The sequence below is a fragment of the Phoxinus phoxinus genome, assembly GCF_949152265.1.
Source record: "Phoxinus phoxinus genome assembly, chromosome: 25".
Lineage (NCBI taxonomy): Eukaryota > Metazoa > Chordata > Actinopteri > Cypriniformes > Leuciscidae > Phoxinus > Phoxinus phoxinus.
Genome location: NC_136900.1, coordinates 13,512,774 through 13,538,044, shown reverse-complemented (window position 1 = coordinate 13,538,044; position 25,271 = coordinate 13,512,774). Strand labels below are relative to the sequence as shown.

Below are 25,271 nucleotides of genomic sequence, written 5' to 3'. Positions count from 1 at the left end.
CTGTATGTGTATAGACAAGAAAAAAAGTGATAAAAAGGGGCTTAATATTTGGAGGGTGTTTTTCAGTAGGAGGTGATTATCGTTTCTTATCAAAAAAAAAAAAAAGTTGAAGGCACCCACGATTTAATTTAAATGACTTTAACTTTAGTACATAATTTGGTTTAGTCATATTTGTTTATAGAAAATCATGAAATTACAGTCTAATTTATTTGTTGTGTTTTAAGGTCGTTTCTTGCTCTTATGTTCTTCTGGAGAGAATAACATCAGCATGGGACTGCCATTGGGAATTATTTGGGTTGTTTTGATAAAAAGCTCATAATAAAAGCAGTAATAATAAAAGCAATAAAATGACCTTTATGCTATTATTAAAATGCTTTGGATGCAGTTTTCAACTCAAAGTTTTTTACTCATAATCATGCATGCATTTATATAATAAACCATTTTTTTAGAACAAAAAATCTATTTTGATTGCAAATCAGGTATATAGCAGACATATATATATACTGCAAAATTTGGTGCACCAGTAAAAATAAAAAAGTGTGCGTGTGTGTGTGTGTGTGTGTGTGTGAGAGAGAGAAATAACTGAAACTCAAGCCATATAAATGCATATATGTTCTGTCGCAGTTCACCTGAAGCAAGACCTTCACCATCCTCTTCGATCTGCAGTATGACTGGAAAAGAACCCGAGAAGCCCACTGTGACGACCCAACAGAGCTGTTTTCTCCCGGCTTGTAATCTTCATCCTTTGACCCCACTTTGTGGAGGTCCATCTTCTCCATTACCAGCAGATGTTCTACCAGCCGTGTTGGAGTCATCCCGGACACACCCATCAACCTCCTGAGAATGACAGTGGGGTTTTAGAAAGGTTCCTCTGGTTGGTTGAAAGAAATTAGCTATGCTAGTAGAAAGCAAAATTGTCCCTATGGGTCCCCTAAAATGGATTCCTGACATTGATGAATTGGCCTGAATGAGGGACATGATGATATTTCACCCTTAACATTAGACAGAGTGCAAGTCAACGCCCATTGGAACACAAAAACAGAAGCAAAAAACACCAAAACATGCCGTACGAGGGAGGCGTACTCTGACATTTTGTTTTCACACGGGAATTGAGTCTCCCGATCGGTTGACACATTGGCTGTAAATAATTGTGTGCTAAATCACTGGTGCTTCATGAATGCAGATCTCTGTGGTATATTATCTGCACTAAGTAGGGCAATTGTACACAGATTTTTTTGCCATATTTTTTTTTGTTGTCATTTGATGAAAATTAGGGAAACTTTTTATGTGGCATTTCAAAATTAAAACTGCTTGCATCACCTTTAATATTAACTCTTATGTTTAATAATAATATTAACAGAGACAATAGGTTCAGATTCACAGTATTTCATTGTCAAAACAAAAATAATTATTATATGATTTTTAGGCAAAAAAATAATAATTTCTGTGTACACACTACCTTTCAAACTTTTGGGTTCAGTATATGTTTGTTGGGCAGGCAAGTCTGTGTCTGATATGCTCAGCAAAGCTGCATTTATTTGATCAAAAATACAGTAAAATCGTGAAATAATTGTACATTTAAAATATTTTCTAATACTTATATTTTAAAATGTGATTTATTCCTTTGATGGCAAAGCTGAATTTTCAGAATCATTACTCCAGTCTTCAGTGTCACATGATCCTTCAGAAATCATTCTTAATATGCAAGAAACATGTCTTATTATTATTATTAATGTTTAAAACAACTGCTGCTTAATATTTTCATAGAAGCAGTGAACAAATTTCTTTTGTTGAGGATTTTTTTTATGATAGGAAAGATTAAATTATATTTTATATTTTTAAAAGAAATGCATTGTAACTATGTAAAGTTATGATTTGTTTTAAGTTTTTATCTTCCACAAATAGAAAAATAATAAAATAATAATAAATGGTCATCCTGTTATATTGGTCATTAGGGGACAATCTTAAAATGTCAACCCTGTTACTATGACCATAATATAGTAAACAATTGATAATTGAAGTAGAAATATCTGCATTCAATTATTTTCCAAGAAGCATCTTGTATTTCATGATTTTCAGTATGTCAAGTTAAACTGTAAAACTGTCAACCTAATTATGACATAATTATGTCCTATATCACACATTAAACTTTTTAATTGAGTTTGAGGTGGCACAGTGCAATTTATTGACACATTATTTTCATGATATTATATTAAAAATATAAAATGATTAGATGATATATTATAATGTAAAATTATTAGAATTATTCAAATCTTAGAAAAAAAACTTTTTGTTTATAAAAACTGGAAACAAGCATCTCATAGAATAGCTAAAGTGTAATATAATAATTAAAATGTAGTTAATTATTGTTAATTGTCTTGTAGCAAACACCCCTCATCACAAAAAAATAATTTTACACTACATTATCAGCATCACTATTGACTGTTAGTATCCCACAACTTTGACCATAAGGTGACCACCAGTTTAATCACACCCTTGTATAATTTAATTCAGTCACGTTTCAAAAGCTAAATCTAGAACAGCGTTCCCTCTGAGATGTCATTTATGCACATCATGTTGCTTTTTCATACAGGTTTGTGGCTTTGTGACTCGTTTCAGCTTTAGATTGTATCCCTTCGTTTGGTAAGTGTGAAGAAAAATGTAATAAAGAGGGAGCGTCTCCTTTCACCCACACTGAGAGGTCGAGAAATAGACAGAGCGAAAATTATCTTACAAAGGTTGAATCACAACGCTTCATATCTGACTCAGTAGCATACACACGCACACAGTGTTTTTATGTGTGACATAATGATTTATACACTACAAACTGTATACTACAAACTGTATATTCAATCCCCTAACCCTAAAAAATAATGCCTATAAATATTATTAATATTATAAGTAATAATAAATATGCTTATATTAGGGTAGTTATTTTTTAAAGGCAAAAACAGAGTAAAAAAAGTAAAAATTTAATTAAAATAAATAAAATAAATAAAACATTGATTCAAATAAATAAATGTATTAAAAAATTACTAATACATTAAAATACATACATCTACAGCACAGTAATACAGTTATTATAATTGTTTTAAATAAATGTAACATAGAAGCTAAATACTTTACAAATACAATTTTATGCAAATTGATAATATTAACTTTTAAAGTATGTATTTGGTCTTTACATAAAATATATATTTGCCATTTACCATGCCATGGCATCTAAAAGATTGACAAACCTGGGTGTTGATAAAGACCATCCTAGTGTTTACATGTAAACATTTTTGTTTTACCAAAATATGCACTGGCCCTTTAAGACAGCCATTTTGGCACTTTCCCCTTTACGAGGGACCTGCCAATCAAACACTCAGTCAGTCAATGTGCAGGTAGATGTCAAACAGTGTGGATTACAAACAAAAAACTCTCAGATGGATTTGATACAGTACAAGAAACATCTCTTCAGAAATGGGTTTTAATTGTTTTATGTCCACTGGGTGCTCTTGAAATTTGTGGAAGACCTTTACATGTGCTGGATGTATGATAAAGCCAAATCTCTGGATGTCAATGCATTGTGTATAACTGCTTTTATCCTACAGACATTATTATTACAGACACAGTTTTAGGCATCTCGAATGTTAGTAATTAAAACTCTGGCCAGTATTTGTTTGTTGGATTGAGTTTTTGATTGCTTTGCCGATGGGCATGTCTTATTGTCTCTGAGCCAGATGAGCTCTTGAGTTGGTCTGTTGGTTGATTGGTTTAAGAGTGATTTTTGCTTATTTAACGTTTATTTGCTGTCTTGATGATTTGTGTAGCATGTGGCCTTTTAGTTAGGTGGCAGGCCTATAAATGGTACTTAAAGGACAAGTTCGGTATTTTAGACTTAAAACCCTGTTTTCAGATCGTTTCTGATGAAATAGAACGGTTAAGATTGAAATTTGGACACATGCTGCTGTAAAAACTCAGTTTTGCGTACTGCACGATAAACACTGCGTGCTATAGAGACGCATTTAGTGTGACCAGGTTGGTTAGTTATAGAAGTGTTTTCAAGTTTCAAACATACATATCCGTGTTAAATTAGAATATTTAGTGAATTCTCTATTTTGTTGTAAATTCTCTGAATTGTTGTTTCATTAAATACATTTTTCATTTATGTGTGTAAACTTGATGAAAATCTATAGTTTAATGATATGTTCCATGTGACAACCAATATAGTGTGACAACATGCTCTCTTATTGTGTTATTATTAATGCATTTATTCAATACTGTACATATTTTTCCACAAATAACTGAGGAATTATGTATTTAATAACTTTTTGCATTCGAGGCTTGCTTATGCAGAAATTAACTTTTAAAACCCCAAGCTATCGAAGTGACCATGTTCAGTGCGTATTGGGCTTAAAGTATAAACTAGAAGACATCATAAGGATGAATGACTGTACAGAACACATGGATGTTTTTCTCTCTCAAGTTTCCTCATTACGTCACCAGCAGAGCTGTCTTTAGTTTTCACTCCTTGAGCCATCTGTTGCTCCAACTGTTGCTTTCCCTTGCTTAGCGAGAAAAACAGAGTGATGGGGAAAGACGTCACTCTGGGAGCCCGTTTACATCTGTCTTGCCTGGCCTCATCACAAGTGCTCAGCACTAAATTCAACCGTAAACAGGGCTCAAAACGTTTTGAGATGATAGGCAGTGTTGAGGGTTACGCATTATGAGTATATCGCGTTATGTAATCAGATGACTTTTTTCAAGTTACTATTAAAGTAATGAGTTCCATTTAAATTGACAACAAAACAGTTACTTTTTCAAACAAGTTAATTTATTGACTGACACCTCTCCTCTCACTTGCACTAACATGGACAATTATCTCACTTAATTAACCAATGCATTTGATGATCCAATTCAACCAATACGCAAAAATTACTTTAGGGAAACATCTAAAGTAACACAATGCATTACTTTCCATAAAAAGTTTTTTTTTTGGAAATAACGCAATATTTTATTTGTAACACATTACTTTTAAAAGTAACTTTCCACAACACTGTTTGTATGTAGTCTGTGTTGCATTAGATAAATGAATTAACATGCACAAGCCAATTATGCATGTCTTTTTTATATGCGAAATATGCTGCTAAATTGGCTTTAAAGGTCAAGTAGAGCCAATACGAAAATTTAAGCCTGAACGACCTTCCAATCTCTTGCGTTTCTCAGTTTAGCTTCTCTTTCTATCTTCTGCACTTCTCTTTGCTGAGGTGGCATAATACAGAAATCTGCATATGGTGCCATTAAACCTTATTATCTGAGAGTACATCCCTATTCAAATCTTAGTTTAAAGTTCTATTTGATTAAAATCACTTTAAAATCTTATATTATCACTCCTTACAGGGGTATTAGTTTACCATCCTTGTTTTTTTATCCCTAGTGATGAAACCCAGTAGAGAGCAGTGGGAAATGTAGGGTGGTGTGTGTTTGTGAGTGTGTATGTATTTTCATGTAGACCAGTAATGTTTTACAAGTCATGAAAGATTTGTTTAGTTATTATTTATTTAAGTTTTTGATTAAATTTGTTGTCCTGGTGTGTTTATGAGTTGATCTTAAGCCCTGTTCGGATTGGACTATTTTTCCCTGAGGAGGGCACACACATTTATGTTTTACAGAAGAACTTTAGTGGTTTATTTCCATTTGAATTACATTTTTTTTTTTTTTTTTGCAAACTCAGGGGTCCGCAGATAAATCTAATCCCATTTGGATGGGAATGTCTGTTTTTGGGGTATATTATTAGTTCCTCATTTATTTTTTACATTTTTGGAGCATTTAGACTTTAAGTTCTGTTTATTTTATTGGGCTTCAGTTCTTCTGAGATCCCAATCCTACCTGCATAGTTAGTTAAATAATCACAGTTCTGTTAATAATTGTAACTCAAATGTCATAAATAATACCATCTGAATAGAGCCACTGGTAAAACATTAAGGCAGTTTGTGAGTATATTTAATCCCAATCCTCTGAACTCAACATACTCTGTTAAGCAGTTAACCAACCAACAACCTTCCCAAATTTTGCCTGTTTGGAAACGCTTTCATGAGACCATTTGTTTCTTACACTGAAGCTGTCAACAAAAACTTGCTTAATCATTCATAGGGATGTTCATTAACTGCCTGTTGAGTTCTAAGTAGAATAAAGGAGCATGCTAAAAGTGGCATGTTGTGTTTGTGACAGAACTTGAACATCCTTATAGTGCTGGGTTTATTCCAGTGTCAGCTTTAGGCCAAGACGTCTTATGCCGAGTTCACACTGCACGATTTTCAAAGTAGTTGGGTCACTGTTCTTTTCACACTGCGTGACTATCTGGGGTAACATTCAGTTGCTGCTGTGTTCACACTGAACGATGGATCGGCGACAGGAGGTTTCACACTGCATGACTTTACAAAAGAAAGAATCGCCGACAACTTCTGTCTGGTCCACAAACAACATTTCACAACCAAACACACAGAAGTGATGATAGCCTGCAAGAAGCTTGCGATCCAAATTGTCTGTGCGCTGATTTGCAGCGAAAAGGAGAAAAGAAAAACAGATTATGCAGGAGGAAATGGTTGGGCAGACGAGAGCAAGGTCTGTGTGTTCTGCAAAGAGAGTTGGGGGTAAATAAATAATTTTGCAATGTGCTGCTGTTGCTGCTGGTCAAGCAAAATGTGTACTTTGCTTCTGTTTGATATCATTTTAAATATATCTATTAAAATACTGATATTCTGGTCTATAACTCCTCCCTGAACATCCTGCTGTCCTGTATCTTGCTCTCATTGGCTGTAGGTCATCGCCGATGTAGTTTTCAGTCAGAACACATTCACACAGCAGGATTGTGAATCGCCGACAGGTCCATATTTAGCATGCCAAATATCTCACAGGCGTCGGCGATTCTTTCAGATCGCGTCTTTGATCATTCACACTGCGTGATTGTCACTTACGTGAACGAGCACCGATTAGCCTATGATTTCGGGCATTTGTCGGCGAGTGAAAATCGGGCCTAAAATAGTTCAGTGTGAACTCGGCATTAGCATCTTTATATCTGATCTTAATGGAACAGGGCCATCACTTTTATGGCATTGCCCTCTGGAGATTCCCAAATGGCTTGGATATCTCTCTCTCCAAAGTTTGACTCATTTGTGTAAGACAGAATGAGATTTACCAGCAAATTCTGCAGTGACATGACACCAAACCACAAGACAGACATGCAGCCAGTATGCATCCTTAAAAAATGTAGTTAATGTGGCACCATACTTGTTACAGCAGACATTTTAAACTTGTCAGATTCATCAAGGCAATTTCAAACCAAACTTATCAACTTCTAGACTGAAGTACTTTAGACTAGCTGAGATGGGATTTTTCATATCTATGAGGCTGTTTTAAGCCCAAAGGTCACACACTAGGTGTTCATAACAGCATTCGCCCACGGGTAACACTGTATTCACAATTGGTATGAAACGTATCCTCTCAATGTGAATCAAGCCCTGCCTGTCCACTCCCCATAATGCTGAGCAAAGCATAGCTCCAGGAAGAATACTTCAGCAATTCAGAAACCAATAAACATCAACCCATTTTGACTTGCAGACGCTCAAATTGCATCTTCCTGAAACAACTGTTTATCCTTTTTTAGTGATTTTTGCCTGGGTGTATTACATATACTTTAAAATATATTATATGCACAATGTTCACTACTGTTGAAAAGTTTGGGGTCAGTATTTTTGAAAAGAATTTACTTTTTGTCAGCAAGGACTAATTAAATTTACTGTATCAAAAATAACACAAAACCAGTCACAACAAGTCGCACATGTATATTTGTGGCAATATCCAACAATACATTGTATTGGTCAAAATTATTGATTTTTCTTTTATGCCAAAAATCATTAGGCTATTAAGTGAAGATATTTAGTAAAATTTCTACCGTAAATATATAAAACATTTATTTTTGTGAGTGAATGCAGCACAATCGCCAACATAAATGGACAACTTTAAAGGCGATTTTCTCAATGTTTCGATTTTTTTTCCTGCACCCTCAGATTCCAGATTTTCAAATAGTTGTATATTGGCCAAATATTGTCCTATCCTAACAAACCATACATCAATGGAAAGCTTATTTATTCAGCTTCCATGTGATGAATAAATCACAATTTCAAATAATGTACCCATGTGACTGGTTTTGTGGTCCAGGGTTACATATATTGTAACTAAATATTTCTATTTCAAATAAATTATTTTCTTTTGAACATTCTATCACCAAATAATCTTTAAAAAAAAATGTTTTATCATGGTTTCCACAAAAATATTCAGCACAACTGTTTTCATCATTGAAAGTAGAAAATAAATGTTTCTTGAGCATGCAGCAAATCAGCATATTAGAATGATTTCTGAAGGATCATGTGACTGAATGAGTAACTAATTCAGCTTTGCCATCACAGGATAAAAAACAAACAAACAGTTATGTAGATATATGTAACAGATTTGTAATAATATTTCACAATATTACTGTTTTACTAGATTGAATCAAATAAATGCAGCCTTGTTGAGCGTAAGAGACGCGTTTAAAAAATCTTACCGACCCCAAACATTAAACAGTAGTGTATACAGAATGTTTATTCAATAGCCCCCCCCACAATTTATAAATTTTTTTTTAATTAAATTAATTTGACAAATTTACAGTGTTCTCTCAGCATTTGAGTATTTTGATATATTTTTGTTAAGATAAAAGTTTACACAAGACACATTTTGATTAAGTATGGAGTATTAAGAACAGAACAAATTCTTTACCGATAGTGCTTGACAGAAAAGCCAAAAACCACACAAAGAATAATGATATTTACTCCTCGTGAGTCCATGCTCACTTTAAGATGGAATTAATCACACATATGTCAGAGGTGCAGTATATAGTTTTTTTCCCTCTAGTTTTTGAGTTTATCTTTCTTCCTTTTTATACCCTCCACCAGGTCCCTTGCAGCCTCTTCAAAACACTGGCACGCATGTCAACTTGAGAAATGCCACCTATTCCCTTTCTGGCAGGGCCCATGGCTGAGCAGATGGCATGTGGATGTCAAGCACCAATGTATTTATTGCCATGCGCCCCCATGATGGTAAAAAAGCAATATCTGAACCCATCCATTCTGCTGGTCGAGAACTGGAAATGTGTCTTGAGTTTGTGTGCGTTTATGGAAAAATCACCAAGTTGTCAGATTTGAGGGACGACACTCGGCACCCATAGCGACAGCCTTCATCTACTGCTCATCACCTGTGACATCAACTTCTTGCACGGCTAAAGCTAAACTGCACAGTTGAGTCTCCAGAGGCCCCACATATCGTACAGTCCCCCCAATGCCTGTTGATCTGAGATCTGAAATCTTGATCGTGTAATTAATAACTGGTGGCAGGAGTGAACTGAATTAGGAATGAAGAAGGAAACTGAGAGTTCATGACTCTGACAGGCTGCCGTCTTGCACTCTTGTGGCTATAGAACAGCACGAATCTGAACAGGCGTTAGATTTTGGAGACCTGTAGACCAGAGGGAACGGTGATACTCTAGAGATCCGAGGGCTGTAACAGGTCTATTTCTGGTTGTGCCAGAGATGGAACAAAGAATTCAGGTGGAAGATGACTGAACTGGAAAGCACACAAACGCATTAATTGCCATTTGCTTAGTGTCATGACTATACAAGTGCCAAGTGTGACATAAAATGGAGTAGTGATTCACTGTAATTTCAACAACTGCAAATTTTCAGTTTTGGACTAAATGGTTTGACTTAAATCATTGACTGGAACAGAAAGGTGTCACTAAAAGGGCTTGCAATTGTAACGTTAACATTTTCCTGAGGGAAGCCATTCAATAACCATAAACTTACTAGTTAGGTAGAAAAATATCTCTAGGGCAAAGCATTTTGCTAAATATATGCACTGTTACATATTCATTATATTTTTACTTAACTTATGTTTTTCACTTCATGAATGTGTTAGAATAAATCTGTCATGAAAACAAGTTTTTATTATAGCCACCGTTTAAAAGTTTATATTTCAACAAATTTGAGTATAAACATAATTCTGTTATTTAAAAAGTTGATATAAAAACTGCCTTGTGCAGTGTTCGTCTAAGATTGCAAACTTTGAGTGTTGGTCATTAACTAAATGTGATACATTTATTGATTATTACCGTAAAGGGTTAGTTCACCCAAATATGATTTACTCACCCTCATGTCATTCCAAAACCCGTAAGACTTTCGTTTCATCAATGGAAGTTCTACGGGTTTGGAACGACATGAGGGAGACAGAATGACAGAATTAAAAATTTTGGGTGAACTAACACTTTAAATAAACTATTTTTGGTTCCCGGCTAAAGGAAAACTTTAATTTTGGGTTTCAGTACAAATTAATTTCAGTGCATCACTAACAGGGAGCAAATGGTGACAGATTTGTCTTTTTTTTTTGTTGAGTGAACTATTCCCTGCAGCACGTGCACACAATCGAAAATGCATCCTCATCTACTTCTCTATCTGTCACTGACTCTGACTGTCAATGTTTCCTCTTGTCTTTTACTCCCTCGGTTTCCTCTTCACCTTTCACACGTACAAGAAAAACACCCCCGCAAAAACCTCTGGCAACTTCTGACTGTTCATCGATCCTGGCTTGTGTGGCTGTGAAAATAGATTTGCGATGGCCTGATCTCTGTTCACATGTTTGCTGGTTTGGACTCACAGAATGGAAACATCATGTGCTAGTACCCTTCAACCTTTCAGATGATTTTTGAACTCTAGGGTTAATAAAAGTTTAACTGAAGTCAACTCCATTCAGTATCCAAAACAACATGACTTTCACACAGAATTTGCAACACAACTTTCCTAGTGCAATAAGAGAGAAGATCAACCTGTATCAGCAAATCACCAGTGTTCCTTAGGTTTTGAGGTCCACTTTACAGCTAATGATGGACCTTACAATCTAGTCACCAACCATCAACAATGAAGGCCAACCCTTGTACTAGCCTTTAAGACTTTAAAAGGTCTCAAACTCCACCCTTAGTGCTGCCTGTCTTCTGTCCTCATTCTGTCTTTAACGACACTTCTGATCACTCGTTCTGAGTGGTACTCCACACCACTTCTACAAAAGCAGGGAACAACCATAACTACATATTATCCCTCTGCAGTTCCCTGAAGCTAGTTACTTTCCCTGTCTGCTGTGGAGAACCAGAAGGGACCGAGGAGGAGGCAAACTCAAAGCCAGGAAGCAGGGTAAAAAGAGATCACTTGAATCCAACTCAATCAATACGTCCTGAGAGACCATTGTGAGATTGTTCTTTGTCAGTCCTGCAGAAGCCACAGAGTCAGTCACAAACCAAGTCCGAGTTCTTCCCAGAATCCTCTTCAGCTGCATCTTTTTTAAAGAACTATTCTGCCACTGAGAGTGTTGACCTTCGGTGTTTATGCGTGTGTCTGACTTTCTCATCTTTCTGTTTTCCACTAGATCCAAACCTTTGCTCTATTGATCTGCTCTCCAGACATTCATTTATTCCTCTGCAAGTTGTTGTGCTGTTTAGCTGTGCAGTCAAATGGATGTGGTTAATGGAGTTCCTGATGTAGCATGCATTTGTGCAAGTATACTCCAATTGTGGGAAGAGAAGAGTGGAGATGAGTTGGTGATGGTGGGTGTTCAAAAATGGGGACTGAGGCCATCTGAACCCAGTGAACAAAAGCCATTGAAGCAAGCCACTGACTCCAATTAAACTGCTATTAAATCGAAACTCAATGTGTTCCACTTTCAATTTGTCTGTGAAGGACTTTTTTGCGCTTCCACTTTAACGTGCCAACTGAAGTGACCGTCTACTCTTCCACTCCACAAAGAAATTGACTGACAGCTCTCGTCTTGGCAGAAGTAGTGGGGTTAAATTGTTTTTCTTTCTCTACTAAACAATTGGATCAATTACATCAGCAGCTACCCAGGTTGCTGGGTCTGGGAGGGTTCGGTTGGTTGAACAGATTCTGAGTTGAGCCCACAATGCCCTGGGAAATTAGTATTTGGAGCACCAGTCTGGGTATTCCTGAATTGGCAGGCTCATTCTGGCAGAAGCTTTAGGGCAAGAACATAATGCTCCACTATAGTTTGCATCGTGGCAAAAGAAGATCACAATATAATCTGGCAACTGTACCGCAGCTGGGGAATGTCAAGGCTGCTTATTTTATGAAATGAGATGAGCTACATGGATAAGATGAGCTGAGTCATTTGATTGCTTTTCATTTCCCTTTTTTTGGACTCCAGACTTTACTACTAGTCACAAGTTTTTGACTAGAATGACTTTGTAAATGCACTGCATCTACAAGTCATGAATTGAACGTTCTTAAGAATGATTTCCCAATCTCCCTGTTCTTGCTTTAATTGAAACTCAAACTAGTATGGTGGTAGCAGGTGATAAAGCTGCTGCTGTGTAAACCCAAGACATTGTCCTCTTTGCGTATTATTATTCATTCGGTGCTGGCTTGTTCTGTAGCTTGATGTGTGACCATTTCATGTTCAAAGATGATGCAGTATCAAAGGTGAACTGCTGAGCTGCTTCAGTTAGTGCAGGCCAGTGATGTTAAAATATTTTAAATTCTCTCAAATGCATATTTCTTGAATATTGTCAGATACTATAGGTTGGTCTTGGATGTGAATCTTTTATTTTTGTCATTGTTTTAAACAATCTTTATCTTCTGCTGATGAAATGACCTGCCTAAATCGACCAGAGTCTTTAGCCATTTTCAAGAAACAGGGTAAAGACACCGTTTTTGTCAACACTTGACATATTAAAACTAACACTTACTATTCTATTCTAAAAACCTTGCTACATTTACTGTGCTAGACTAACTGGGACTTGTCACATCACTTACATACTGTAAATGTACTGTTTTGTACTCCACATAATACTTCAGCATAAATTGTATAAATGCTAACTGCTAACGGTCAAGTGAATACTTTTTTATGGCTTCCCTTGAAGAAAAATTATTATAACATTAGCCATAATATCACATCCACTGCTAAATGCACCAGTTGTCAGGGTAGTACATCAATCATTTCAATAGACTTTTGATTTACTCCATGATTTAACCATTAAACTTGTCCTTTACGTTCTGTTTAGGTATTATAGCACTAGAATTCAAATTCGTATGAACAAAATATTGGGAAAAATCTGAACTGGAAAGGTCAGATATCTCTAGATCACTCTAATTTGAAATACTTTCCTTTTCCTTGTGTGCGATTTAAAGTACTAAATCCTCTGTTACTTAATTACACTTAATTTCTAGCAGGCTAGGATGATGAATTGAATGACCTCCCTTCTTCTGGCTCTAATCAACTCTTGATTAATCAATTTCTAATCAATTCTGATGGATGAACTGTCTTGATGTATCATTTAGCAGGAGGAGGGGGGTCCCCCGTGTGTCTAGTGGATGATGCTTTAGAATGACAAGCGAGTGATGCCAGACAGAGGTCATTAATGTGTATTTCACTTCAAAAGTAGAGACGTGCCGACAAGATGGAGCTCTTAGGTTTCATGCAAGTTCGGATCAGAGTGTGGTTTGATCTAGGCTTTAGGAGATGGGACAGTGTGGGTTGGTGGAGTTGTTTGAGCTTCTCTGGAGAGATTTACTCTGTATAATGTAACATCTCTGTACTGCAGTGTTCAGAATAGCTATGGACTGAATGCTGAATTAGAAAAAGACATGTTAATATACAGTCAAGTTCACCCAAAAATAAAAACAGTCATCATTTACTCAACCTCTCATTGTTCCAAACCTGTTATGATAATTTGAAAATGTTTTGGTCCATACTCCATACAATGAAAGTGTTGTTTTGGACGCATTGACTTTCAGTGTATGGACAAAAACAGTTAAAAATATTCAAAATTTAAAAAAATAATAATAATTTTTTGGTTCACATATAAAACATTTTTTTTGGTGAACCATATCTTTTAAAAAAAACTTGTGATTTCATGCTGACTTTAAATGCTATATTTAAATGTAGCTGAACTTACTGGGCATGTTTTTGTCAGTATTAAAAGCATTTATAAAAAATATTTCAGTGTCATGTCTATTCAGTTGCACATGAAACTAAAGTTGACTCTTTTAATTATTATTACTGCACAAATGTCAAACTTAGGTTAATACACTTTTTTTTTTTCACCCACCAGTCACTGTAACAGTATTCTGCCATAGAAAAGCCTTGAAACTTCTTAGTAGAACTGTAAGCACATGATGAGAGCCCTTAAAACAAGTGAGGCTGTGTTGACAAGTGATTTGCTATTGCTGCATGTTCGGAAGGTGCAGAACAGCAATATACAGTAGCATAAGAGAGAGATTGAAAAAGAGCGAGATGCTTGATGAGGCCCTCTGTTGTCTGTTTCCCATAATGCACAGCCGCAAACTCTCCTGGAATACCTAATCAGCTAACACATTTCAGCTACGAATGTGGCGAGTTATGAACTAATGAGCTAACCTTCACACATCTGACCTCACACTGGAACTGATGCAAGAGTTTTTTCTCTTTTCTTCTCTTTCTCTGTTGTGAGGAAAAGTCCAGCATCATTTGGAGTTTGGGTTGTTTTCTTGTGGAATTCAAGCTGTAATATCAGGACAAAAATCTGGAACAGACAAAGAACATGGACAAACATTTTTGTTGAATGTCTTAATGGACACATAATGGATTTTCCTTGCTCTCTTGAAATGTGAGTCGATGTACCATGTGCATAGTTTTGTTCAATTGACATTTATTTCATTTCTTTAACTTTTTTAATTTCTTCACACATATGTTTGGGCATCTGAAGTATTCATAAGAGCCTCTAAACTGTAACTGATGTACTCTCTAGTTAGCTCAGGATAGGCATCCCGAGATAAAACAGAAAAGCAAATGGAAAATAATTAGTGTAGCTGCTGTTCATAACATTAACCAAAGATATTTATGTATTTGATCTGATATAACTGGAGCTCAAGGTTATGAGATGCATTATGCGAATGCTTGGCCAAAGAGATGCATTTTTAATCTAGATTTAAACTGGGAGAGGGAGTCTGAGCCCCGAACACAGTATGAGGAAGGCTATTCCAGAGTTTTAGGAGTCAAATTGTGAAAACGCTCTCCCTCATTTAGTGGACTTGGGTACTACCAGAAGCTCAGAGTTTTGTGACCTTAAAGAGCATGATGAATTGTAAGGTGATAGAAGATTGGTTAAATACACATGAGCGAAACTATTTAGGGCCTTATGTCAGTAGCAATACTTTATTATTGATACGGAACTTAATAGGCAACCAGTGTATAGATGATACAATTGGTGTACATGATCATATTTTTTTGACCTGCTAAGAACTCTAGCAGCTGCATTTTGGACTAATTGTAGCTTGGTTATTGAGGATGCAGGACAACCAAGGATGTAGTACATTACAGTAATCTAAAGGTCATGAATGCATGCACTAACTTTTCTGCATCAGAAATGGATAGCATGTTCCGTAGCTTAGCGATGTTTCTGAGGTGGAAGAAGGCTGTTTTTGTAACATATGAAATATGTTGCGGTTTAATATAACTCCCAGGTCTTTAAATGTAGATGATAACAGTACATCTCTAAATGTAAATTGTATTCTAAGAGATTCTGTGTACAGGTTTGTTCACATGCAGAGCAAAGCTTCACTGAAACTGAGCTGTAATGAGTAGAAATTTGTATGTTATGACATCACATGCACGTTAACATATGGCCGCCTCCATTTGTGTATTACCATTTGGTTTTCAGCAGCTTGGCACTTCCTGATCAATGACAGTAAATTAGTAGGTTTAACCATGAATATGTTTGCATAAGTCTTAAAGTATAGCAAAAATGGGCTGTTTAATTATTAGGGTTGAGAGTAGTGAAAATGGTTCTGATTTTTTTTTTTTTTTTTTTTTTTTTTGTAAAGTGGAAAAATTAAAATGCTATCAAAGCACTGAATGTGGCCCATTTAAGTGTAAACATCATCCAAATAAATTGTCAATTGGATAGTCAACTGTCTGGGAAACATTGCACAGCGTTTCAAATCAGACAGTTTCCCACCCGTAATTTTTCTTGCAGAAAAAGTTAACAGGATGGTTATATATGAAGCCTACAAGCAAATATTTTTAAGATTTATAATAATCAAGACAGCAAACTATAAAACATCCATTTTAAGGCAAGTCTGTGCACTTAGCAGCAATCTGGCTAACTTTTTTGGTATGAAAAGAAAATATATTTTAAAATGTAGATAATTTCTTTGAAATTGTGAAATAATTTTCTATGCACATTTGTGTTTGATCTAAAACTGATGACACACACACACACACATCTTCTAATCCTAATACAGAGGCTGCATGAGTCTTGAGGTGGTTGGTGAGTGACAGATATTGATTGTTCACTGCCAGGACTTATTTAGCCCGGCGCTGCCACACACAACGATTTTAAAGGAACAGTTTAAGCAACAATTTTAACAAAATCTGATTTACTCATGCTTACGGTATGTCATTCCAAACTCTTATCTCTTTTCTTTCTTTCCTCCTTGAAACCAAAAATGGTAAATAAACATTACCACGTAGTCATGCGCTTTGTGAGGAGCAGACTGAAATTTAAGCCATTTATGCTGTTAAACCCTTTCTGGTTTTAAATCACAGGGCTTTATGTGAATTGCATTGGTTCTTCCTATATAAATGCATTGGATTCAGACACTGTATGATAAATAAAAGAAGAACCGATTCAGACAAAAGGTTATTAATGATATAAAACCTCAGAACTAAGAGCTTGTCTCATCAATCAGGCATGAAAGCAATTAAGTACACTAAGATACCGCTAGTACAGGCCTCTTCTAAGTGAAATGACCCGACCGTATACAATATGCATTACAGTCAAGAATCGGATGTTATTTACACATCCGCTTTAGAGATATAAATCTATTAAATAGTGCTGCAAGTGCGCATTTACAGAATCATTGTGCATTATTACTATGCTAATGGAAAAAAAACATTCATGTACAGTATGCAGGGGCATCATACATTTGTGTAATTATGTAAAAGTCTTTACTGATACATTTTATGCTTCCCTGCTAAATAAATCTTATTTACCCTAAACTTTTGAACAGTAGTGTGTGTTATAATATATACAAGTTCTTATGTTTTTTTATTATTCAATATTTATATATATAATTCACTGAATTCCTGACTTCCAAACCTTGATGTGTTAATAAGAGTTTATAAAAGGTATAAATAATGTTTGATTAGTAAGCGAACCACACTTTGAGTATTTTCAATTAATCAATGGATCCTCCAGTTAACATAAAAGTGTCAGGGTTTGAAACACGGAGAGAGATGACGTAAGTTGTAAACACACTTTTATTGAACAATGCAGTTGCGGACACACAGTGGAATGGTAAGTGAGACAGTCTATGGCAAATATGGAGAGTCTTAGCTGAATGATTGATTCCGTGATGTGTATTCAGGTGCGGATCCAGGAGAGGGAGTTGAAGAGAAGGAGCCTTGGGGACTGGACTGAGACGAGACGATGGGATCCGAGGAGGAATGCAGGTAAGCTCGGGTAAGTAGCGGGTTAGCATAGGAGAGTGTTCACGGTGGGTCTGTGGTCAGGAAATGACGAGATCAGACAACGGAGGTGAGGTGAATGCTGGGTTATAAAGGGAACTGGTGATGAGTCACAGGTGATGGGAATCAGTAATCAGGGGACTGTGAACGGGTGATTGAAGGAGTGGGAGGAGTCAGTGATGATCTGGGAGGTAATGGAGAGTGATGTGAAGGAGGAATCCTGACAGTACCCCCCCCTCCCGAAGCGGCTCTTGACGCCTGTGAAGGATGCTGTCGGCGGCGAGGTCTACCCCGACCTCTGGGTGCTGGTCGATTGGGATGTTCCTCGTGAAACTGGGAAAGGAGAGTGGGATCCATTACGTCGTCGCGCAGCACCCAAGAACGTTCCTCCGGCCCGTAATCCTCCCAGTCAATGAGGTACTCGAGACGGGGACCTCGCCGCCTGGAGTCCAAGATGGAACGGATCCTATAGATGGGCTCATCCTCCACAGGCACCGGAGGAGGAGGAGGTACGTCAATGGCAGGTGTATCTGAAGGAAGAGGAAGGACAGGGTCAACGTAAGGTTTTAACAATGACACATGGAAGGATGGAGAGATGCGATACTGCCTTGGGAGTGTAAGTCTGTAGGTGACCTCGTTCAACTGCCTCTCAATGGGGAAAGGTCCAATGAATCGAGGACTCAGCTTACGACATGGCAACTTGAGACGAATGTCCCTGGTGGACAACCACACCTTCTGCCCAGGCTGATAAGAGGGAGTTGGTAGTCTTCGACGATCAGCCTGGGTCTTGTGTCTCCTTATTGCCTGTTGGAGATGAACGTGAGCTGAGTCCCATACCCCCTCGCTCTGCTGGAACCAGAAGTCGACAGCTGGAACCTCAGATAACTCCCCAGACCAGGGGAACAGAGGAGGTTGGTAACCGAGAATGCATTGGAAGGGAGTAAGACCAGTGGTGCTTTGTCGGAGAGAGTTTTGAGCATACTCAGCCCAGGGAAGGTAACGGTTCCAGCTGTCCTGGTACTGGTGGCAGTAGGTCCTTAGAAAGCGACCGATTTCCTGGATCTTGCGCTCAGTCTGGCCATTGGTCTGAGGATGGTATCCGGAAGAGAGACTGACAGTGACCCCGAGGAGCTGAAAGAAGGCACGCCAAACTCTGGAGATGAATTGGGGACCTCTATCAGAGACGATGTCCTCCGGGATTCCGAAGTTGCGAAAGACTCCCTGGAAGAGGGCTTCGGCGGTTTCCAGAGCAGTCGGCAGTCGGCAGTCCTGGTAGAGGGATTAATTTACAGCCCTTAGAGAAACGATCAACGACTACAAGTACCGTGGTGAACCCATCAGATGGAGGAAGGTCGGTCATGAAGTCGATACCGATATGGGACCAAGGACGCTGAGGAATCGGAAGGGGCACCAATTTACCCTCTGGCAGTCTCCTCGGGGTGTTGACAATGGCGCAGACTGAACAACCCTTGACGAACCTTGTTACATCCTCGGAGATGGTTGGCCACCAGTACCGTTGACTGAGAAGCGAGAGGGTACGCTTGCTACCCGGATGTCCAGAGCCCGGTACGGAGTGAGCTGAGTCCAGAAGAGAAGTTCTTAGATGTTCCGGTACAAAGATACTCCCTTCTGGACCTCCCGGCGGAGCAGGATGGAGACGGTTTTCTTGGTGGATCCGATTGTCAATGTCCCACACAATCGGACTGAGAAATAAGGCTGGAGGGAGGATAGGCACAGGTTCACTATCTTCGTGAGGGACTTGATGAATTCTGGAAAGAGCATCAGCTCTACAATTCTTGCTGCCTGGACGATATGACACCTTGAAGTCGAATCGAGTGAAGAAGAGGGCCCAACGGGCTTGTCTCGGATTTAGTCTACGAGCTTCTCGTAGATACTCCAGGTTTCGATGATCCGTGATGACCTCAAACGGATGGTTAGCTCCCTCCAGCCAGTGTCTCCATTCCTCCAGGGCTAACTTAATAGCCAGTAGCTCACGATTCCCGATATCGTAGTTTAACTCCGCCGGGGCAAGCTTTTTGGAGAAGAAGGCACATGGATGAAGTACGGAGAGATCCCCCTGCCGCTGAGACAAAACGGCCCCCACTCCTGAGGATGAAGCATCGACTTCCACGATGAATGGCAGATCAGGATTAGGGTGAGTGAGTATTGGAGCAGAAGAGAAGGCTTCCTTGAGCGACTGAAAGGCCTGTAGAGCCGCAGATGATAAGGACAGAGACTTGGGCCGACCCTTCAGAGCAGTGGTAAGTGGAGAGCTGAGTTGACTGTAATCTTGAATGAAACGTCGATAGAAGTTGGCGAATCCTAGGAAGCGCTGGAGTTCCTTTACAGTAGATGGTAAGGGCCAGTTTAAAATGGTCTCCACCTTCCTCTGGTCCATCTGGATTCCATCTTGGCTGATGATATAGCCGAGGAATTGAACAGTAGTGATGTTAAACTCGCACTTCTCCAGTTTGAGGAAAAGCTGATGCTCGCGTAGTTTCTGGAGCACTTGAACGACATGATGATGATGTTCAGCCTGGGAAGATGAGTATATAAGTATATCGTCGATGTAGACGATCACGAAGCGATTGAGGAAGGGGCGAAGGATCTCATTCATATACCCCTGGAAAACTGCTGGAGCATTTGACAGTCCGAAGGGCATCACCTGATATTCATAGTGACCGGAGGGAGTCACGAAGGCGGTCTTCCATTCATCGCCGTGGCGGATACGGATGAGGTTATAGGCGCTTCGAAGGTCTAACTTGGAAAAGATTTGGGCGCCTCGGAGCTGTTCCAGAGCAGCCGGGACCAGAGGAAGAGGATACCGAAACTTCACTGTCTGAGAGTTAAGCTGACGGTAATCGATGCACGGCCGCAAGCCTCCGTCCTTCTTGGCCACGAAGAAGAAGCTCGAAGCGGCAGGGGAGATGGATGGTCGAATGAACTCTTGCTGTAATGCCTCTTCTACGTACTCCTCCATGGCCTTCTGTTCCGGGATGGACAAAGGATAGATACGGCCCTTAGGTAGAGTTGGACCGGGTAGCAAGTCGATTGCGCAGTCCCATGGTCGATGTGGTGGTAATTTGGTGGCCAGCGCCTTACTAAATACGTCCTGGAACGCCCGGTACTCCACTGGAATTTCATACTGACGTTGAGTCTCAGGGCTCTCCACAGAAGTGGAATGCAGTGACACTTCGGAGACATCAGACGAGGATGGAGGGATAATATCCGAAGAAACTTCTGAGGAAGGACTCTCTATTTCAGCGGATGACGGAGAAGGGGTAATCTTGGTGATAGTGACTAGACAGGCAGAATGACAGTCCGAACCCCATTGGAGTATTTCACCGGTCTTCCAGTGGAGATGGGGTTGATGTTGTATTAACCACGGGCGTCCCAGGATGATTTCGGCTGTAGACTCCTCCAGCACCATAAAAGAGATCTCCTCAGTGTGTAAGCATCCAATCTGCAGAGTTAACATGGGAGAACTGTAACGGATTCGACCCCTTCCTAGCGGTTTACCTTGGATGGTATGAATAGCGAGATCGTACTCAAGTCGTTTCTTTTTCAGATTCATCTTCTGGAGACATTGGGAGGAGATGAAGTTTCCCGCGGAACCGGAGTCAATGAGGGCTTGTACTGGGAAACAGAATTTAGGGGTTATTAGATGGACTTGAGTTTTGATAAGATGTTCAACGCTAGGAGGATGGTAGATTGAGCTTACCGCAAGGCGCGGAGGTCGAATGGGGCAGCTGTTGAGTAGATGTTTGTCAGAAGCACAATATAGACAGAGATGGGCTTGTATTCTTCGTTGTCGTTCAGAACGGGTTAGTCGAGAAGAATCAATTTCCATAGGAATAGGTGCTGGAGGAGTAAGATGAGAAGGTTGGGACGCCGGGGGCGAAGGATGTGCAGTGGGTATATTGACGTCACAAGCAGTTAGTAGTTGAGAGACTCTGATAGTTTTCTGAATGAGCGCTTCTATGCCCATGACGTCATCGTAAACCACGACCAGCTGACGGATCTTCGGAGTTAATCCTTGACGATATGCAGTAATTAAAGCGGGTTCGTTCCACCCACTAGCAGCAGCGAGGGTTCTGAATCGAAGGGAATATTCAGTCACCGAAGAACGGCCTTGTTTTAGATGGAACAGCTGATCGTGGATAGAGAGGGAAGCCACGGACTGTCCAAACACATCCCTAAAGTGTTGAATAAAATCCTTGCAAACATGAATGGTCGGAGAATTGGAATTCCAAAGAGATTGAGCCCACTGGAGGGCGGAACCGGTGAGTAATGAGATGATGAAAGCCACGCGGGCGGCGTCATTATGGAATTGTTGTTCATTCATAGTGAAATATAACGATACCTGGAGGAGGAACCCACTGCAATCCTCCGCCTCGCCGGAGTAAGGCGCTGGTTTGGCCATGGGACTGGAAGAGGCAGTGAACGAAGCAGCGGGTGAATGCGGAAGTGGATCCGGGGATGGACTGGTTGAAGCAGACGCTGATGCGGTGGGCACTGGGTGAGGAACAGCGTCTCGTGTATCCGATTGCATGTTGTTGGTCTGATCTTCTGTCAGGGTTTGAAACACGGAGAGAGATGACGTAAGTTGTAAACACACTTTTATTGAACAATGCAGTTGCGGACACACAGTGGAATGGTAAGTGAGACAGTCTATGGCAAATATGGAGAGTCTTAGCTGAATGATTGATTCCGTGATGTGTATTCAGGTGCGGATCCAGGAGAGGGAGTTGAAGAGAAGGAGCCTTGGGGACTGGACTGAGACGAGACGATGGGATCCGAGGAGGAATGCAGGTAAGCTCGGGTAAGTAGCGGGTTAGCATAGGAGAGTGTTCACGGTGGGTCTGTGGTCAGGAAATGACGAGATCAGACAACGGAGGTGAGGTGAATGCTGGGTTATAAAGGGAACTGGTGATGAGTCACAGGTGATGGGAATCAGTAATCAGGGGACTGTGAACGGGTGATTGAAGGAGTGGGAGGAGTCAGTGATGATCTGGGAGGTAATGGAGAGTGATGTGAAGGAGGAATCCTGACAAAAAGAAAGTAATATAAAACAATTTTGCATTAAATGTTTATTTAAGAGGTGTTGTGCAAGATGTGCTGCCATCAACAAATGGAAATAAATACATATTTTGGTTACACTATTTTTCGCTAGTCCATTTTAGAGTAGATTCTACTAACTTTGCAACTACATATCAACTAACATGTTAGTAGACTGCTATGTTAGTAGAACAAATTGACAAGTAGTTACAAAGTTACTTAGTGTGAGGAATGAAATAAAATGAATAAAATCCATAATTTCTTGGTTTATTATTTGATTGGACTTCCAAAATTTAGGAGAATAAAAATACAAAATATAGCAGCCAATCCAGATTAGGATGTACAATGCAGTGGGGTCATGTGACAATGTGTTAGCAAATATTGCAGACAGTCTACTGATAGCTACTCGTACTCTATGACTGATATTGACATGTAGGCCTAGTTGCAGAGTTACAGTAGAATGTCTAAAGTAGACCATCGAAATAAGGCGACCCATATTTTTAGTTCTACAACAGCCAAATCGCTATTTCTGTCTTTTGATTGATATGAAATATAACATCCTCAAAGTAAATAAGATAAAAATGTGTATTGTTGTGCCAATTTAGAGGGAAACGAAGGCGAATGCAACACACATTGAAGAGATATGTTTAAATACAGCAGAAGGAGATAGGCATACCACTACCAGTTATTTCGACGTCTTCAAACAGACATGAGTGATGAGAGGGAGGAACAAACTAGTTCCTGACAAGCAGAATGAGACGACAACGTGAAGAGGCAATTAAGGAGGGAACGCAACCAATAAATAGGAGTCAAGCCATTATTTGGCCCTCTGTGAAGGGGCAGGTGCAAACTGACGTGCAGGTGACAGAGTGGGTTTTTGAAAACCTCGACACCCGACAGACAGCTTGACTAGCGTTAATGCTTGGCCATCAGTGGCTGTGACAAGTTAAGAAGGCCCTTGCGTTTTGGAGGACTTGTGTGCTTTTTGTTTTCCCGCCGCAAGTGCGTTTATTTACGTTGGTCCTGAGTTCAAATGAAGCTGACAGTTAAGCAGATCAAATCCTCTGTGATTAATTGATTGTTCTCTAATGTTTTTATTTACGTTTTTGAGAGGAAAAAGGGAAGATTGAAAAGGCTTTTAGGGAATGAATGAGCTCACTTAAAAGTCATGTGTCAGTATTTATTTTTACTCGTAAATGTGAAATGTTTCGTAAAATATTTTTTAGTTGCACATTTGTGGTGTTTTGTTTTAAATATATAGGCCCTATGCTAACAATTCATAGTTCTCCAGAAATTGTAATTTACTTACCACCATGTCGCCCTTTCACACCAAGAACAATAACTATAAAGTTACGTCTACACCATAGCGCGTGCTCCGTGCTGCAGTTTTTCCGTCTGTCTCTTTAAATGCTCGCGCTCTTAAAGCGGGATGGATTCTGATTGGCTGTCAATGTTTTCTTCAATCGTTCATTAGCTGGGGGGAAAAAAATCGTTCTGAAATTGACTCCAATGATATCGTTTCTCTGTGTCGTTATGGTTAAATTTGTGGTAAAGTCATAATATGATGAACATATTTAGTTTAAGCTTTTATTCACATATAAACATCCATGTTATAACCCACACATATAAACGTGGTAAACAGAAGCTCGAGCATGTTCGCATTATGTGCGTGAACCATTGAGATTCCACCTGTGTTGTTAGCAAGCACTTTTGAGTTTCCCAGGATCTAGTGAGGTTCATTTTTGTGTTTGAGCTTCTACAAGAACCAAAGAGATTCATTCTCATGCCACAGCACATTTGAGCAACATTTTTTCCTTTTAACGTGGTAAAGGGCTCATTCTGTCCATTTTTGCTAATTTTGGCCTTCATGAACATAATTGTTTTTACATAACCAAATGAAAGAGACACAATGTACTGTAACTCTAAGCTCAATTGTGTATTTCAGATGCTGTCACGTATCATAACCTCATCATCAGAGAGAAACTGCCACTCAGAATACACACATAATGAAGGACGTAATCATAAGGGATTGTGAAGACATTTCACTGCAACTTGGTCTTCATTATATCATGTTCAATGTCAATATTTATTAATGTCTTCAGCTAACAACTGTTATTAGATCACTGTAATTTTTGCTACAATCTGCCATGTCAATAAAAAATAAAAGTAGCCTACCTAAATGACATAACATTCTGTTTTTTTTTTTTTTTTTTTTTTTTAAATGAAAAACGAGATAACAAGACCAGGCAGTTAGGGGACTAAAAACAATATTAATACATAATATATACACACATTAATAGTAATATTAATAATATGAAGATACTAATATACTAATTTTAATTAAAATAAATATAGTTGAAAATGTTATTTATACAACCATTAAGGTCCTATAGCTCTTTCAAAGAATGGTTCTTTGTGGAACTTTATAAAAATGGTTCTACTTAGCACTAAAAATGGTTCTGCTATTGTTACAAGCCGAAGAACCCTAATCTGTTAGCCTACTGTTTAGAACCATTTTTCTTGAGTGTACAGTGCGTAGACTCACAGCTGCTGTCTGGCAAAATAATATGCTGTCAAGGTTTTTATCACAATCTTGTCAGACTTGAGCTTGTAAATAAAATGACTTG

General features: G+C 38.8%; 1 long non-coding RNA gene across 1 annotated transcript; it reads right to left on the bottom strand.

The window, feature by feature from the left end:
* Positions 1-545: 545 nt before the first annotated feature.
* LOC306993636 lies at positions 546-24,019 on the bottom strand. Its single transcript, XR_013796492.1, has 3 exons — positions 23,954-24,019; positions 14,497-14,641; positions 546-837 (listed from the first exon to the last, which is right to left on the bottom strand). It is a non-coding gene; the product is annotated as an uncharacterized lncRNA (long non-coding RNA).
* Positions 24,020-25,271: the final 1,252 nt, after the last annotated feature.